Source organism: Misgurnus anguillicaudatus, chromosome 24, assembly GCF_027580225.2.
Source record: "Misgurnus anguillicaudatus chromosome 24, ASM2758022v2, whole genome shotgun sequence".
In the NCBI taxonomy this organism is placed as follows: domain Eukaryota; kingdom Metazoa; phylum Chordata; class Actinopteri; order Cypriniformes; family Cobitidae; genus Misgurnus; species Misgurnus anguillicaudatus.
Genome location: NC_073360.2, coordinates 30,008,391 through 30,026,737, shown reverse-complemented (window position 1 = coordinate 30,026,737; position 18,347 = coordinate 30,008,391). Strand labels below are relative to the sequence as shown.

The window sequence follows — 18,347 nt, the reverse complement described above, 5'->3', positions numbered from 1 at the left end:
ACATTCAGATGCACATACCCTTGGTGGCGTCCCCAAAGTGTCACCGCAGTGACGCAGCGCAAGTTCCCTCGAAAGTGAACTGTAACAATGTATCTTAAAAGGTAACTCAATGTAACCTTGCTCTCACTTGAAATGTGTCCCCACATTTAGTTCTTGTATTTGAGGGTATTAGACCTGGAAAGTCCTTGAATTTGAAGTTAACTAAAGTGTGGGAACCCTGTATTTAAGTATAAAATATACCATTTACTATTATATATCTAATACATATATGCATTGTAGGGGTGTCCTCGACTAAGGATTTACATATTTGAATCAGAATTGTCGAATCTTTCCATAGTCGACCGATAGTCGAATCATATCTATGTTTGTCTGCATGGGTTGGGAGGGGGCCAGACCAGGTACAAATTGGTAACTTTTATTTTCTTTCATAAGCAGCACACATAAACAACTTTCTGTTAAAGTGACCAAAACTGTCTTTCAAGTGATGAACGAAGACAAAACTGACGATGCATTTATATATTTATTTTTTTAAGGTAAAATATATAAGGCAACATTTGTTTATTTATTCCTCATAACATTTTAAAGCCACGATCTACAGAACATCACACAAAAATACATTTTGATAACTAAACCTAAAAAAATAACAAAGGTTATTTTGCCTTGGAAACCCCGGCTACAATTAGGTGTTTTTATTTAATTTGGAGATATAGCGCGTCAAAGCAGTCATGACCAAAAAAAACCCCGACAAATGAGAAATGACAAATAATTTGTGATTGTGACTGCAAATAATAAAAACTAATCTTTATTTACAATTCATTAAACGTTAATTTATAACATGAAAAACACTGAAATTAATGATTTTATAGACACTATGCGTTATTATTTAGCACAGAAATACCTGCTTGCTTGCTCTGACTTTGATCATCTCTGTATTCACTTTAGATACAGAAAGACCTGATGATATTATTTATTTCAGGAATCTCTTTGCTATCATTTAAAAGTGAACACCAACCATAATATTAAATCACAAGAAAGACATTCGTGTCAGGCAGAAATAGGTTCGGTGCAGATAGTTTCCGTTTCATCACCGACATTTTAAAAAACGGCTTACCTGTTTTGTAGTTTAGCTTTTGACAAGATAACCAAAATGTATGATAAATACATTTTAAAAACTTATACCCGTCGAAAAACATCCGTTTTTTAATGTTTAGTTTGATGAACTTCTAAATATGAGACGCAGAGCGCCCGTTCGGCTAAATTACATGCGCAAACATGGCCAGCACGCAATAGCGCAACATCGATACAACGAAAAGCTATCCAAAATTTACAGACTTAAATTAGATCAGAATTTACGTTTATAATAGATACATTTTTTTAAATAAAATAAGGTCAGAAGTAACAAAGTGCAGAACAAATATGCAAAATGCCTCAAGTGCACAAAAACAAAACACAAGCCAAATAGTTAAATCAGATAACCCAGAGTGATTTATAAATAAAACAAAATAATTTATTAAAAGAATAGAAAAGTATAGCCATAATATAATTGCCAGCTTTGTCTTTTAAATGTAGAAACAAAGAGGCAATGTTTTATTAACGAAGAAACCTCCGTGTAGCCCGGTCACAGGGATGTTGGATTTATTAATGCATTTTAAAAATATTTATTGAAAGCTGTTACTTCACATATTATTTGCAGCATTATCATTATATGCTGTATATTAATATATTGTGAGAAAGCTGTTATATGTGAAATCAGATAATGTGTGCACCCATATATGGCCAAAATTGAATGATCCTCATTTCATAACACATATGCGAGGATTCGACTGTGAGATTGGTAGTCGAATCAGGCTTCTCCTATCGATGCATCGAATCTTCGACTATTCGGGGTCACCCCTAATGCATTGTATCTAAAATAAAACACTACTTTCTTTCACATTTCAAAGCTAATGTCAATATGAAGCTAATAGGTGGTAGCAATATGTACCTTTGAGGTAGTAATATGAACAAGGTCTGCTTTTTGAACAGTGTGATCGGGCCAGAGCGCGATTCAAAGAGGCTGTTTACACTTGGTATTAACATGCGTTTTCATCGATCGGATCACAACGACGTTAATGCCAGGTGAAAACAGTGTTCAAAACGTTTTGAGCTCATCCACTTTCGACCACTTTCAACCACATCCAGAGGTAGTCGAAACCACTTTCGATCTGATCGCTTTGTAGTTGCGGAACGCACATGTGGTTGAATGCGTTCAACAGCCACACGCGGTTGCCTTCTCTCCACCCATTTATCTAATCTGAGGTATTAAACACAAGTTTTACGTCTTTTCTGACTTGGCGTGAACAGCGCTATTTTTAGCCTTTCATTGATAAAACTAAAGCGTCTGATTGCCGTACACAGCAAAATCACTGGTGTTAAAATAACACACACGGTGTCAAATTTAACACCTGCAAAGTGTGTATATGTGTCCACACTACACTGTGTTAATTTAGTCAAAAGTGTAGTGTTAATTTAACAACACCCATTATATGTTAATTTAACACTCAATATTGTTAAATTTTACACTTTGTTCAACACTATTCATTGTTGTTTCCACACTACACTGGTGTTGGCACAGAAATACAGTGTTAAAAATTAACACTCCTAATTTAAGGTCAACACCAGTGTAATGTGAATTCAACAATGTTAAGTGTTAAAATACTGAGTAATAGCCACTTTTGTTGCTAATGGGTTGTTTCTATAATAGAAAAATGACAAGAAATATTGCAAAACCTCTTTTTATTGAAGTAAATCACATTTAATATTTACATTGATACACACAACACTTTGCATTTAACACTGCTTATTTAAATACCTCAGCTACAATTAGAAACAGAATACAGTATGGAATAATGAAAGTTATCTTATACCACAGCGCAGTGACATGAAAACCACTTATTATAAAGGTCTTTAATAAATCAAATAAGAGTTAAAAAAAATTAGCCACCCTACTCAAAACTTGAACATTAAAATACATGCAATTACCTTATCGGCAACCAGAAATGCTTATCCTTCACAATACTAAAGATTTTTCCATAACAAAACAGACATTTCAATTCAAAAGACGTTTCATTTTTCTTAAATACGTTCCAACCGGGTATTTAGTTCTGTAATTGTTTTACTGTACAGTATTGGAAGGCTGCATCAGTGGTCTTCATCATGCAGGGAATGGCTTTTTGGTCCAGAATGATGCAAAAATTCTGGATGCAACTTTTGTTCCCAACGCAGAGCAGGCAGGGCTGTGCTGATCCATCCACCTCAAAGCATGGATTGATGCTCATCACCTAAGAGTGTTTTAAAAGAGTGTATTTGATGAATGTATTTGATGTGTATTAATGAACTTGTATGCATTTACATGGGGTGAACAATGCAAGCAAACTAACTGCTGAATAAACAACTAACAAAATACCAAAAAAACTTACACAGCACAATCAGTAGCTTCAGATGCACATTGACCCTCTCCAGTCTTTCCTCCTTTCACAAATGAAGGCAAGAGGTGAATGAGCCAGGGAAGAGCTGCCACATAACTGTCCCGTCCTAGCAAAACAGAATTTAAACACCATGAGTATACAGTTAAACTTTAAAACCGTAAAAGTAGCAAACCCATTTACACGTACCATATTTAAACTCCTGTTGACCAGACAGAGGGTCATCCATATCTTCATCAGGATATAGTCTGCAATTATCCTTTAATTGTTGTATGTTGGCTATTTTGCAATACATCACCTCAGCATATTTCTGCAGATTTTCAAAGACAAAAGGGTCAAGAAAATACCAAAAAGGATGCAGTTTTAACCGTTATTTGAATCAAAATCATCTCAGTATAATCATGTTAGAGACAGTGTACAGTACTAAAGTACTGTGTGTACTCACATAACTAGTTGGTAAGCTCTTATCCTCCAAACTGGGTTAAGGAATAACAGTTCCAGAATTCACTGGTATGCCGTATTCAAATATAGTCTGGTAGGGTCCTATTACAAAAAAATGACAATAAAGACTCTGAAAACTCAACATTCTTTTTATATTAAAAACAGCACTCAAGACAATATGAATCTTCAATTATACATTTTCAAAATAGTAATCAATTTGATTGCTATTTAATATGATATCAATAGCAAAACAATGTATGAGAAGATAATATATTTTTATTAAAGTTGGCAGCAGGTCATGTCACTTTCTTGCCTGATTAATAACCATAATATGTACAAAACTACATATACTAAAAAGATTGGTTAACTGTTCAGTTATGTTAAATAAAATGATTTATATGTATAAATGAAACTTACCTTCTGTAATGAATTTATATAAGTATTAGCAGTCGTTTCTCATTGGAAGTCATCCATGTCAGGTCTTCTTTATAAACTGCCCTAAAAACAGCATCTCTTCTGAATGATTTGAAGCACTCAGTGTGTACTTTCACCAAACTAGCATCTATAATGACAGAAAAACAAATGTTCGCCATACACGTTTTACACTTTCGTATGTATTTGCTATTTGCATCTGTCTGACATCTAGCGCCACGAAAAGCTTACAACACACAATGCATCCAATCTGTGCATATTCTGAGGTAAAATGAATTGTTGGTTTGGCGATATTTTCCCTGTTTGCATAACGTTACATCTAAAAAAAAAAACACATGACGATGCGGTTGCGATTTTCTCCGTGTTTTTCAGTAATTTGAATAATTAACCGATATCCGTGCACTCACGTGCATGTAAACGACCTCGTTAACTCACGGTATCTAGCCTATATGATTAAGTTACCTCATAACGAGCATCATATGGTGAATAAACGAGCTTTCATTTAACTTAATTTCATACCTTCAATTTGTAGTGCATGTCGCGTTTTATCATGGTTCAATTCTTACTTTCATTCATATCTCCTGTTAATATTATCCTTCTTGGTTAAAACTTTAAGCTAGAAGTTTAACTTTATACCAAACTAACAAGGGAACAACGTAACACAAGGTAGCTCTGATTAAACTGAACCAAATAACGAACAAAGGGGAAATAAAATGGGAAAAATATCTTATTTAGGTTTTTTGGCATATGGCTGTGTAGAGTCAGACAGAGAAATAACAGTTTAATTTAGCTAAACCATGTAAATATTATGAGATTTACCTGCTCTCTTCAGTCCTCCTTTGAAAGAAAATGGCGGTAAAATCCCTGACACTGACAGGAAATGTTTAGTGGAGGCGTGGCTTGATTTACACCGCTCAGAGTGAAATCTGATAACACCCTTGTTTTACACTGACACTGTCATGGATATAACACTGGCCTAGCAATGGCAGTGTTATTTTATTACCAGATAGTGTTAAAACAGCATCAACACTGTGTATTTAACACCATCCCTGAAAAATTAACACTGGTGATTTTGCTGTGTAGTTTCGTTTTGAAAGCGCGTGAAACGGGTACGTAAATGTCTGATGCTGGGTACTACCAAAACATTTTTTACATCTTATAAGATTTTCAAAATGTGATAGACCACAAACATGAAGATAAATAGATCATAGATTTAATCATTTTGCTCCTATAGTGTGTGGTGTGCCATGATGTCTCAAATACAGTACACTACATGCAAACAGTCTCGACTGTAAACACAGGAAGTCTTGCAAAATCTATATGCAGAAAGACGTCAATGATAGTGTTTGGAATGATTTTCAATGAAATTCAAGGGAAAAAAAGAAAAGGGTTTGGGTGAAGTCGTGGAGACGGCGGGAACATGGTCTGTACAAGTTCACTTTGCATCAACTTCACTTTGTGCTGCGCCATGACTGCTTCCGTCTTCCATCATCTCGTTGTCTGATTGGATATTGTTTTGTTTCACGGGATAATCTCAAGAGCGTGCGTGCGTTTTTCATCAGGGTTCCCCCCACACATTAGGATTTCTGATCGTAAATATTAAACATGTTTCTGATCAGGTTCGGACACTCTTAACACACCTTACACCAAGAGAAAATCTGATAAGATAATTTGTAGAACCATCAAGATAATCGGGACATAGCTAGCTTTGCCAGAAGGGGGGAAATCGGCCCAAAATCTGCCCGGTTATCTTTTGGTGTGTACCCAGCATGAGCTGCTCACGCGACAGATCAACTATGCAATGTGAGAGGGCTGTTGAATTTTTCCTAAAAACATGTAAAAACGTTAATATTTTGTTGCTGAGAAATTCATTTGGACTTGTTTTCTCTGCAGTATTGAAGAACGAAAAATACGGCTTCTTTTTTGTTATTTTGACCGTTTCCCCATTTCAATTTTAAGTAAATAAATGCAAATAAAAACAATTTTTATTAATAATTTGGCAGAAATGACTGTAGTTGACAGAATGAAACACATAAATCTAGAAAAACTTAAAGGGACCGTTGCAATGGTCTCTTAATTTTTTCTGCAGCTGTATATCAGATGTTTTGTACGTGTAATAATGTAATGCTGTTCTTGGCACTACGGTTGGCATAGAATCACTGCCTAAAAATTACATAAACAGAGTGACATTTCTGCCTTTAACCTTTCACAAGATATGAGTTTCTGATGGGAATGAACACGCCACACTTTAATAAACATGTTTGTTTATGTGTGTGTTTGTGTGAATGTTGTATAACAGCTCTGAGGTGGGGTGTGTCCTACTGACCTTTAGTGTTCTCAGGGTCATAACATTAGAAACTAGACGACACACACATGAACACACGGACACATACAGCACTGTAGTGTGTGTTGTTGAGGGAGGGTGATTTTGTGTGAGCATATCAGTGAACACCCCTGACCACTCGCTAAGTTTCACGTCTTTGTAAATGAAAGTTTAATGCATTTTAGGAAGGATTGTTCCTGTGCACCTATACAGCCATTATAGAGGTGGAAGGTGATAAAAGAAACACCCGAAAATTCTCGGGCCAGCATCATATGGCCAAATTTCAATCAAAACCGTTCTATTTCATCATAAACAATCTGAAAACAGGGCTTTAAGTGTAAAATACCAAACTTGTCCTTTAACTTTGTTGTTTTTTATTAAGCCTACAAATACACAAAATGCTGGATTTTTTGAACCCATGGTTGGGTAAAATATGGACAAACCCAACTGCTGGCTTTAACCTGTGCTGGGTTGTTTCCAAAATTCACAAGTTAATTTAACCAAAGATTTAGCTCGTTTAGAGTCCAATCGCCATTCCTGTTTTTGTCATTGGGGCTTGTTAAAGGCTTATTTAAAGTGAATGTCTTTTAAAAATTTCCCTAAAATAGGCAAATTCTCTTCGTCATTGATGTAATTTTATGACATAGCGTGATTTCCCATTTGCTGTTGATAGCAGAGACAGATGTCAGAGAGATAAATATACCTGAAGAGAGCTAGAGTATCTGTTAGTACTGTAGTTATTACATCCACCAGTAGGGATTAGTGCTGAAAGCCAAAGCCTAAGAACCGGTCAAACCCTGACTTCTTAATTCTAACTAGCCAAACTGTCAAACTCGACAGGTGGTATTTATAAGCATGGGGGAGGGAACATATTTGCTTATTAGGCAAAACTTAGGATACACCCCTGCAAATTAGTTTATAAGTATTTTCGACCGTTTCTTGGAAGAGTGCAAGAGTGGATGTAAGTGTCACTATAAGTTTAAATGAAAATAGGATAAATATTGTAGGCTTTTAAGCCCACTAGAATTATGTCCCAAAGTTAATTTCCCACCATGCAATGTATATTTAATAGCAGTTTACATTTCAAACTCTTGTGCTCACGAGACAGGTATTATGATGATGTCATAAGAACAAGAAAGGACAGGAAAACCTTTAGTGCGGCCCTCGGGCAAGGGAGGACCTGGAACAAAGAACAAAACAAACATCAATACCACAGTTATTTGAAAGACTTAAAAACTATGTATGCTGTGTATTGGTGTATTTAAATATAGTTATATAATTGGCTGATATTTTCAGTATTTTGGTGATCTGATTTTAAAAGTGACCAAAAGTAATGTCTGGGGCGTATTGTTAGATTAAATCATTAAAATATGAGGTGTGTGGCACAAAATGGAAAACGCACTAAACTTAAAACACTAAACTGGACAAAATAATTTGGCAAAAAGATAAATCAAATTGCATTATAGAATCTGGGTTCATTTGAATATGAAAAAAACATAGAAAAATAAAAAGCACACCGGTAATAAAGCATACATTGACTACAGTTTTGTCTGATATTAAATTAATGTTTGTTGATCCTCTTTTATGGTTATATCTTGTAGTCATTGTTCTGGGCTATGGTGTTGTAAACTAAAGCAGATGTGTTGTGTACATTTTTGGCCAACCCACTTTAAATTCTTCTTGAAGCTGAGCTTCAACTTATACTGCAAAGACAGCAATGCAACATGCATACAAAATGTTTAATGCATCATTAATAAACAGTGTTGGGGGTAACGCATTACAAGTAACGTGCATTACGTAATAATATTATTTTTCTGAAGTAACGAGTAAAGTAACGCATTACTTTTTAATGTACACATTAATATTTGAGTTCCTTTTTCCAAAAAGTATAATGCAAGTTAAATAAAAAATATTTACTGAATTACACATTATGCACTATGCGTACACGCCTGTGTGGGAACAGTTTGAGTCAGAAACTGAGATGGCAGGCCAGAGCACGACATTTTTGTGATGAAATATGCAATTTCTGAATGCAGAACTTTTCAGTCATAAAAAACACCTGCAAGGTCTAAAGGAGATCAAGCCTCAGCCAAGAAAAAGTAACACAAAGTAACTAAAAAGTAAAGCAAGCATTACTTTTCATGAAAAGTAACTAAGTAACGTAATTACTTTTTTTGGGAGTAACTTAATATTGTAATGTGTTACTTTTAAATGTAACTTACTTTCCCCAACACTGTTAATAAAATTTAATAAAGAATAAATTTGTACATTACTTTTTGCCATTACTGTATATATTTGAAATTTTAATTATAAAAATGTTTATAATATTTGAATTAATATTTTGAACAACTCTTTGAATTAAGTACAAATTTAAATTAAGGGGAAATTTGCTTATAAAAATGCATTTTGTGTTCAAATCATAGCCAGATATAGATAGAGGACAACAGCACTTAAATATGATACATGTTGAACAAAGCTTATACGATACTATACAAGTTCAAATTTATCTGAAATGTGCTTAACATCTGTAGAAATATGTAGAAATGACCGTAAAATTTACTTTTGTACTAAAAATTTACAAATACTTTTGTGTCATTTCAAGATATATTGAGATACAGTATGTAGGGGAGAGCAGGGCACAAAGTAACGCCTTTTGGCTTTGGCTCTATCATTCAAAAAATATTTCAGTTTGATTAATATTTTTTTTCCCAATCAACACACATCTCTGCTATACAAATGAACACTTAAAGTTTGTTTGTGGGACCTACCGTTATCGTACAATTACACCGAAAGTGACAGGAGTGCAAACGTTACAACTTACCCCCTAGGTGTTGTTAAAGAGGACAGAGAATGAGAAACCATTTTTACCTTGTCTTTGTTGAATAATGGTAGTCTACCCACATTCACAAAAATACAAAAAGTGCTAAACATCTCAGTCTCATAGAAATTCCTCTTTTAGAAATGTCAGCCAGAAAACAGCCCAATCTGAAAAACTGATGCTTATGACATCACAGGCAACTGCCCCTTCGCTTTAAAATAATTGGCTACATTTTTTGAGTGGCAGCAAAGTCAGCCAATCAGTAATGAGATTGCAAGTTAAGCCAGTAGGGGGAGCCAAATAGGTGCAAAACCAGTTGTTTAAAATCCCCCACCCTAATAGAGCTATCTGAGAGAGGTTTTTAGGAAGCTTCTAAGGCATTACAGACCCAAACAAAAAAAATTTGTCTACATGTCACATCACAGAACAGAACAAGGATAAATACTCCATTCAATCACTCTATGTCACCTTTAATTGTAACAAACAGAGGGTTTGTTGTAACACCTGCTAGAAAATTTGGTTTAAACACAAAAATTAAATAAAATTATATCTATATATATCTGCCTATAATGGATAGATATCCACACATTCATTGATAAATAGTATTTACATAGTTTTCATTTCATTATCATTATACCTAAGGCTTAATTGTAACACTGTGTTACTGTAACCCCGCTGTGTAAAAATGTTTTCAATCCCAGTTATCAATTACTAGGAGTTGCTGACATGTTTCAAAATGGTGTTATGTTTTAGGTAACAAAACAGTGATTAAAATAATATAAAGATTTGGTGACTTGCACACCCAACTCAGAAAAAAACAAAAGATAAAGAAATTTACTTCCACGCCTCCAAAACACTCTTTGTTCAATATCTTAACCAAAACACAAAAAGTTTTCACAAATTCACAGGAGATCATCTTCTGACAGTAAGAGAAAAAGACCAAAAGCACAGATTGCTCGCCCTGTGTAAATATGTAAAGTAGCCGTGTTACAATAAACACTGTGTAGATTGTGCCCTGCTCACCTACTTCAATATAAAAGAAGAAACGAAACATACAGTAAATCCTAAGTGTACTTTCTTTGCAGATGTTAGTGTATACGCTCTAAAACTGTGATATTCATGTGTTTAGAGGTCTGGCTCTACACAAATGTTTTAAAAATATATTGAAATATCTTAAAATTACTTTATAGTGTCAGGCATTATTACTATGTTTCACTTTACTTGTCTTCCTGTGACTTAAAGGGGGGAGAATTAAATGTCATTGGCTTGATGCCAGGGAACACACATACTGATGAAGGAAATGTATAGATTGAATGCCCTATAAATCGCTTTGGATAAAAACATGTACCAAATGCACAAATATCAATGTACTGTAATAACATTAACATGTTTCCTGTGCTCCTGTACACTGTAAAAATATTTTGTGGTGCTGATGTTTCAGATTTTTCTTAAGTTTACATAACTTGCAATTTCTTAATTGTTTAATTTTAACTTAAAATGCAATGTTGCCAGATCCCATTGTGAAAATCCTTTTTAGACGTAGTGTTTAATGTTTTAGCAATTAATGTGACCCTTTGGGAAATGTATACAGTGAGAATGTGCATGTTATTCTTAGCAATGTCTCTGATTTATTTCTGGGTCTGAAGTTTTTTTCTTTATGGCCATTTTGTTTCTTTTTGTACTAATATCTGGCAACACAGGGTGACAGCACCTAAACAGGTATCAAATGGGACATAATTTAGGTTGGGCAGGTTATAGCTTACATGATACTACATCCGGTAAGACACACGTCCATTAATTGTAATTCTAGTCCAGTTTTTTTTTCGGTTGTGTGAATGTAAGAGGGATGTTGCATTCTATCATTTTAACTGTTATAAAACATTATTTCTGAATGTTCTGTAAATATTGCTGTAGAAAACACTATTCCCTTATTAGGTTTTGTTTTTATTTAAAGTCACCATTATGGTGATCAGTGATTGTTGTAGTTGGACTCTTAAATCTGAGCTTGCTAGCTTATCCTCTGGCTGCTACAATTAATTATGTAAAACACATTTGTTGTGGTCAAAAGAAGCCAATAATGTAATAATCACAGTGGTGGTTATCTGATGCTTAAGATCATCATCTAGTGAGTTGATTCATGGATTTAGTGTTTGGATTTAGTGTTTGATTAACCAACAGCATCTTTTTTCTGTTAATAATGTGATACTACAGTAGGAGATTTAGCACTCCCACAGCAGTTTATAATTCTGACAATTTGCACATAAAAAAAAACAATTTTCCATTTAGACACACAAACATCAAGAATCAGAGTATGAATCTCAACAATGGTGACAAAAAAAGTAAAAATTGTAATTATTCACCCTGCAGTGCATGCTGGGAATCCTGGATGATATTTGTAATTTGTTAATACCCAGCATGCATTGCAGCATGAAGCTTTACATTTCTTTGTCACCATGGTTGAGGTCCATACTAATTAGATGATGTTCTTAAGCATCAGATACTAACCACCACTGTGATTATTACACCATTGGCTTCTTTTTACCACAACATACATGTTTTAAACAATAATTTGTAGCAGCCACAGGATAAGCTAGCAAGCGTAGAGTCAATAGTCCAACTAAAACAATCACTGATCACCATAATGGTGACTTTAAATCAAACAAAACCTAATAAGCGAATAGTGTTTTCTACAGCAATATTTTACAGAACAATAAGAAATAATGTTTTATAAAAGTTTTCACATGATAGAATGTAACATTCCTCTTACATTCACCCAACCAACAAACGTTCTTAAAACATTAACAAAACTGGACTAGAATTACCATGAATAGACTTTAATCAACAAGAAAAATATATTTTTTGCCTGTAAAAAAATTGCTGTAATTATGCAGCTAGTTGCCAGTAACTTACTGTAGAAGATAAAAACTGAAAATGTTTCATGTTCATTTAACTTTGAACAAACTGTTGCCAGTAAATAACATAAATGTAAAATCAAAAATGTTTGTTTTTTATTGGCTCAAGTTATAAAATATAGATGTGAACTGTCTATTACCCTAATTTTTAGTGAATGAAACCCATTTTTGTGTAGATGAGAATGTAAGCACAACGAAATACTTTTTCACAGTGTATAGCTTAGTGGTAGAACATTGCTTTAGAAGCTCGAAAGGTCATGGGTTCGAACACATACTGATAAAATGTTTATCTTGTTATGCACTGTAAGCCACTTTGGATTAAAGCGTCTGCTAAATGCGTAAATGTAAACATGTTTATGTGATGATTGGTTTTAAGATTAGCAGATCATTAGCCTGGTAATCAGGTAATTGAAGTCAATGAGATGACTATACACTAATAGTAAAACCAACACGTGTGTGTGTTTGTGTTTGTGTGTGTGTGTGTGTGTGTGTGCAAGGTGCTATTAAAGGGTTCTTTGCAGCGATGCCATAGAAGAACCTTTTTAGACAAGGTTTTAGAGAAAGAACCCCTTCTTTCTTACGTTTTAATAGCCCCAAGAACTTCTTTTCACTTAAGATAAGTTTTTGTGCATCAGAGAGGTTCTGTGGATATCAAAGGTTCTTTACAGAACTATACAGCCCAACAAAGAACCTTTAAGGAGCCTTTATTTTTATGAGAATGGTGGGGTGATTTCCAGGAAGACCATCAAGCATGTGCAGGGTCCTTCTCTGAATGTGGCCCCACTGGGGACATCAGGTCTCAACATTCCACTCCTGTTACCACGACGACCTCCATACTAACAACACAGTCCAACTCTTTAACCCCTCAACTAGTGGTGACACTTCCTGTAGCACGTACACCCGGCACGCTCGTACGGCCACTTAAGAACAAACAAACACACACACTATAGCACATGTGTAATCCAGTAAATGAGCTAACACATGCAGCACTATACGGTCCACTCCTGTGTGAGGGGATAAGCTCGGAAAAAAATTCTAGAAAATAGTACAGTGTTATACTAGTCCACTCAGAAATATACATTTTTATTATAGACCTTGTGATGATATTATTATATAGCTTATAATTTAACGATAATCGTTGAAAAATCTGGAATTGTGTGAAATATAAAACTATAAACCATTTATTCTAAATTTTTTGTCTCGGCTTTCATCAAAAATGAAAATTTTGTCATCATTTACTCATCCTCATGTTCTTACAAACCTGTAAGAGTTTCTTTATTCTGTTAAACACAAAATAAGATATTTATATCATAGTTGGTAAGCACACAGTTGATGGTACCCATTAAATACAATAGTATTTGTTTTTCCTACTAGTCAATGGGTAGCATCAACTGTTTCCATGGTTACCATAATTTGTCAAAATATCTTCTTTTGTTTTCATCAGAGTAAAGAAACTCATTCAGGTTAAGAACAACATGAGAGTGAGTAAATGATGACAGAATTTTCATTTTTGGGTGAACTATCCCTTCAAGTTCTCTCATGAAGCGGGGACAAGAAACTTTAAAAAAAAAAATGGTTTATAGTTTTATATTTCACACAATTTCATAGATTTTCACAGTAAAGTTAGGTTTATTTAACCAAAGACATATTAACTTCTGGGTCAACCAATGGTTTGAATTTGGGATGGGACTGTTTGACTGACCAATATACAGTAAATGAGAGAGGGGACGTTTGGGAAACCATTTCTTTTAGTGCCACTAGTACAGTGTTTCGAAAGCACTTGACCACTTGTTTGGTGTGCAATGGAAAAATAACACTGCCACAGTGTTTGAAAAAGCACTCGAAGCTAGCTACCAGATCAAGTTTCACATTAAAACAGTATAATATTACAGTTTAACAAGTCATTTAAGCATTGCAATACAGGTTTATTAATTGAAAAAATGCTTATTGTTAAAATGGTGTGCCGTATGATTTTTTACTTCAAAACTGTTTGGGAAACAATGAACTAGTAGGACAGAAATTAAATTTAAATTAAATTAGGCACAAAATAAAAATTTATTTGGAACCACAGGAATGAATGGGGCTAGGCTAAATGCTAACACATTCAAGAAACGCTGTACAAAGATTAAAAGTGCACATATTGAAAAAAGATAGGTATGTATTAATTCATCTAAGGTGAAGTAAAAACATAGTAAAATATAAAAAAACGGTGGTGTTTTCCTTTAAGTTTTTACCTGTGATAACATATATAAAAAAGTTGATTTTTTTTATATAAGTCTAGTAACACTGTTATATTATGGCAAAATACATGCAGCAATAAATACTGTGTGCTTTTAAATAAGTATGTGTATCAAATCTATCAATATATTAGCAATACTAAATATAGTAAATATTGTTTAAATAATTTTAAGCTAGTTCATTGCAAAACATTTTAACAGGGACTTTAAAGAATACAAATTAATTTGTCAAAATGATTTATTTGAATGTAAACACACACAAACCTTTATAAGTGGTTGAACAGATTCATGTTTATGATGAGCTCTAAACTTTTCCTTATGAAAATGGTTGGCGTCACTACAAATCAAAAGACACAGTAAACCATTATTTTGCTAAAGTACTTGTAGTAAATCTATGGTTTTACAAATGCCAATTAATTCACAAAAAAAACATGGTTAATTTATGTATCCTAAGGGGCCAGTCACACCAAAAGCGCTTTAAAGGCTTGCAAACCCATGGCGCGACGCACTGCCTTTTTTAAAAAAAGAGCAGTGCGACGCGGCTTTTCATATTGCTAAGCAACCACCGAGTCAGCTGTCTTGTCAATCAAATATTGAAGCGTGAGCGCTCTTTTGCTGTTAACTGTCATATTAGCAGAAATTTAAAAAGAGGACGCTTGCTCTGACCTTGTTTAAGGGGGGAGAGGTGCACAAACACACAGAAGAGAGTGAGCGAGTGGAGTCCGGTTCTTCAAAGCAACTGTAAACTTCCCTCACCACAACGTAAGGCCCGCAGCTCCCCTCATTCGATTGGACAATGGAAAGACGCGAATTACGTCGGGCGCTTCTCCGCTCTCAGCGCTCCTTCAAAATTGCGTGCGCGGCAGGCGGCAAAAAACCGCAAGGCGCTCGGCACGCATAAACAGCGCGCAAACGCGCCCTGCCCATAGAATATCATTCAAAAAAGGCGCCTGCAACTGCCATGAACGCTTTTGGTGTAACTGGCCCCTAACTTTGTTTTGTTACGGTATATTGTGAGTCAGTATGACTCAGGGAAGCCTCACCATATTTAGGTATAAAATGTTTATTTATGTATGCACTGATGAACACCTTGCTGCAAACTTTATAAAAACTATTTTAAAGGTGATTTTGTTGCTCAGAAAGGAAACAAGTTTGGGGAGAGTGTATGTGTGCGGTTTTTGTATGTGAGTTATGTCTACATTTTCACACAGTGCTTCAGATAGAAACGACCAATCAAAGACATGCTGTGCCCCATCACCTATAACCCCTGAACTCTGACCCCAATCTTGACATTAATTGTAATGTGTGTCGCTTTAAAGTAGCCACACATATCAGTCTGAGAAATCAACCTTTTCAAGGTTCAGTATCATATGCATGACACACAATTTCGACACTATACATTCAACAGCCATTTGATGTATTGATCCAAACACACCCCAATGTATATATACAAATATAATGGGGCTGTGCGTCACAGGGTAATCAGCCATCAAGGCCTAAGACCAAGTTCAACGAAAAACAACTAGTGTCGTCCTATTTACTGTAATGAAGGACATATGAAGACGCAGGAAACATGATTGAGTCTGTTTGTGTGTGGGTACTTAGTTTGGGATGATGTAATGGGCAGTACAGACAGAACAGCAGGACTCATTACACAGTCTGATGCCGTGTGGAGACGGGCTACAACTGACCTACATACACACACATGCTTACATAACACACTACTTCAGAGCGTTCAACAAGCGTGTGTTTGTGTGACAGAAAAGAGAGCACATCATTTCTGTGTGTGTGTTTGTAAAGGTGTGTCTGTGTTTTTCAATATCTGTAATTTTGTGCATGATTCAGACAGTGCTCAGATTTACCATGTGTCCATTAAACAAATCAAAGACTTCAATATGAATGTTTATCAAAGTGAAAGAGCAAAAAACCTGAAATATGCTATCCAAATTATATTTATATCTCTTTGTATTTATTTATATAACTAACTGTATGCCAACTATGTGTCAATTTACCCCCGAGAAATACAACTAAACATACACCGATCAGACATAACATTATCACACCTGCCTAATATTGTGTCATCTCCAAAACTGCGCAAGAGCTTAGGACATATACTTTGAGGACAAACACTAGTTGATGTGTTAGAAGCAGGAAAAATGTGCAAGCGTATGGATCTGAGCGACTTTGACAAGGGCCAAATTGTGATGGGTCAGAGCATCTCCAAAACTGCAGCTCTTGTGGGGTATTCCCGGTCTGCAGTGGTCAGTACCTATCAAAAGTAGTCCAAGAAAGAAAAAGCAGTGAACCGGGGACAGGGTCATGGGTGGGCAAGGCTCATTGATGCACGAGAGGAGCGAAGTCTGGCCTGCATGGTCCAATCCAACAGACGAGCTACTGTAACTGAAATTGCTGAAAAAGTGAATTCTGCAAAACTACAGAAAAAAATGCATTACGGAAAATGTCTGTAATTTATTGTGCCCGTTATTTTACTGTATTTTTGACACCCAGCTGCTGGAATTTTACAGTTTTTTTTACAGAATTGTTTTTACTGTGTTAATGTAAAATTTAGGGGAATCTAGATTAATCTCATACAAAATAAAAGTAATTTTTTGCATGAGTTTGTGATGTGTAGAAATATTATGTATATTTAAACACACACACACACACACACACACACACACACACACACACACACACATATATATATATATATATATACACATTTACGAAATGTTTTATTTAAATATAGTTTTTTATTTATATATAATTTAGAATATATAAAAATATAAATAAATATATATACACATGTAAATGTTTCTTAAATACATACATGAATGTGTGTGTATTTATATATACACAATAATTACACACAGCACAAACTCATATTTTATGCAAAAAATTACTTTTATTTTGTATGAGATTAATCTAGATTAATCTATGCCCAGCTCTAGTAAAATTACAGAAAAAAATTGTATTACGGAAAATTTCTGTAATTTATTGTGCTCGTTACTTAACGGTATTTTTGACACCCCAGCTGAAGGAATTTGACAGTTTTTTTACGATTTTTTTACAGTGTAAATGTAAAATTACCGGAAAAATATTTTTGTATTACGGAAAATTGCTGTAATTTATTGTCCCCGTTACTTTACGGTATTTTTTTGACACCCCAGCTGCTGGAATTTTACAGTTTTTTTACTGATTTTTTTTTTTTACAGTGTGGTTCTGATAGGAAGGTCTAGTGGAGTCCATGCCTTGGCGGGTCTGGGCTGTTTTGGTTTCAACAAGGGGACCTACACAATATTAGGCAGGTGGTCATAATGTTATGGCTGATCGGTGTATGTAAATATATATTCAGGCTGATATGGAAAGCTGATAATATCAGGTTCACAATAATTATCTGCGCCAGGTTTAAATATGACTAAAGCACTTTTACTCAAATAATGCTGTGTTTTTACCCGTTGGGTTGTTTTAACCCAAAATGTTGGGGTGTTTTAACCGATTGTTGGGTCACAAAGAAAAACTTTCTTCTGGGTTAATTTAATAAAAACGCTGTTTGACCCACATATTTGACCCAACAATGGTTTAAACAACCCAGCATTAGGTAATAGGTAATTACAACCCAACAGGTTGGTTTCGGCCCTTTTGACCCAATGCTGGTTTAGAGTGCAACATCAAACAATTAAACAATTGGTATCTGTCAAATGTTTATGTCAGTGTATT

General features: G+C 34.8%; 2 long non-coding RNA genes across 3 annotated transcripts in view; one reads left to right on the top strand and one right to left on the bottom strand.

The window, feature by feature from the left end:
• Positions 1–18,347, top strand: part of LOC141361611 (uncharacterized) — a 48,650-nt gene that overhangs the window by 15,980 nt on the left and 14,323 nt on the right. The window lies entirely within an intron of this gene.
• Positions 2,759–5,202, bottom strand: LOC129431741 (uncharacterized). 2 transcript variants are annotated; one of them, XR_012367575.1, is made up of 6 exons: positions 5,157–5,202; positions 4,323–4,467; positions 3,910–4,007; positions 3,654–3,774; positions 3,459–3,573; positions 2,759–3,320 (listed from the first exon to the last, which is right to left on the bottom strand). It is a non-coding gene; the product is annotated as an uncharacterized lncRNA (long non-coding RNA). The 2 variants fall into 2 exon arrangements; XR_012367574.1 differs by lacking the exon at positions 5,157–5,202 and having other exon boundaries at positions 4,323–5,117.